Below are 820 nucleotides of genomic sequence, written 5' to 3'. Positions count from 1 at the left end.
TTTTTACTAATCAGCCTAATCGTGAGTTTCGCCCGAACAAAATTTCGCCAACAATTTTTTCATCCACCTGTAGTGAATACACGCAAACGAAAAGTGCAAAAGTGAGCCGGTTCTAGAAAATGGAACTCATGATAAGGCTGAATATGTCGGAAACTAAAGAAGAATAGGTAACTCTATTTGAAAGATCTTGATTAGTTTAGTACGACAGCAATACTAACGCAATTTGTACCAAATAGCCGAAAACATTTTAGTCAATTACTCAGAAACTAAAGAAGATATCCAAAAACCAGTTAACAAAAAATCTAAATATTTGACTTTAAAATATATAACTGCATCTATTACTACAAATTGTCAAACTGGCGCTTCCGGCAATTTTCCATCCAAGCGACGATATTTGAATTTTACTCGCATTATTTCGAGCCTGTATGTAAATTTTCGGGAAAAAAGTTAAAAAACATATTCATCTGCTGAAAAGATATTTTCGAACATTCACAATTTATTTAAAGTAAATCTATCAGCCCTATCTCCAATTTCATGTGAATAAATCTCTCCAGTGCTTAAATAATTTTCACCACATTAAATAGCTGCACATCACCCTAATTGCCGAAAAAGCGTTGCTGGCAACACTAGTGCTTTGTGGGGACCAAATTTGGTGGAATAAAACAGCTAACTGCCCGTCTCCACAGGATAAAGTTTATATCTTGATACATATGTCAGAATATAATTTGCCAATGGAGACCGCTCATTGCTCTTCAAGAGCAATATATATCAGAGCTTATATCTTGCCATCTATTGCCGGCAATTTGGTAGTTTGACAGCT

This window comes from Rhagoletis zephyria, unplaced genomic scaffold (genome assembly GCF_001687245.7).
Source record: "Rhagoletis zephyria isolate East Lansing unplaced genomic scaffold, Rhagoletis_zephyria_1.1 Rzeph_scaffold_12060, whole genome shotgun sequence".
Classification (NCBI taxonomy): domain Eukaryota; kingdom Metazoa; phylum Arthropoda; class Insecta; order Diptera; family Tephritidae; genus Rhagoletis; species Rhagoletis zephyria.
The sequence above is the reverse complement of the archived record's forward strand: the minus strand, read 5'-3'. Positions refer to the sequence as shown.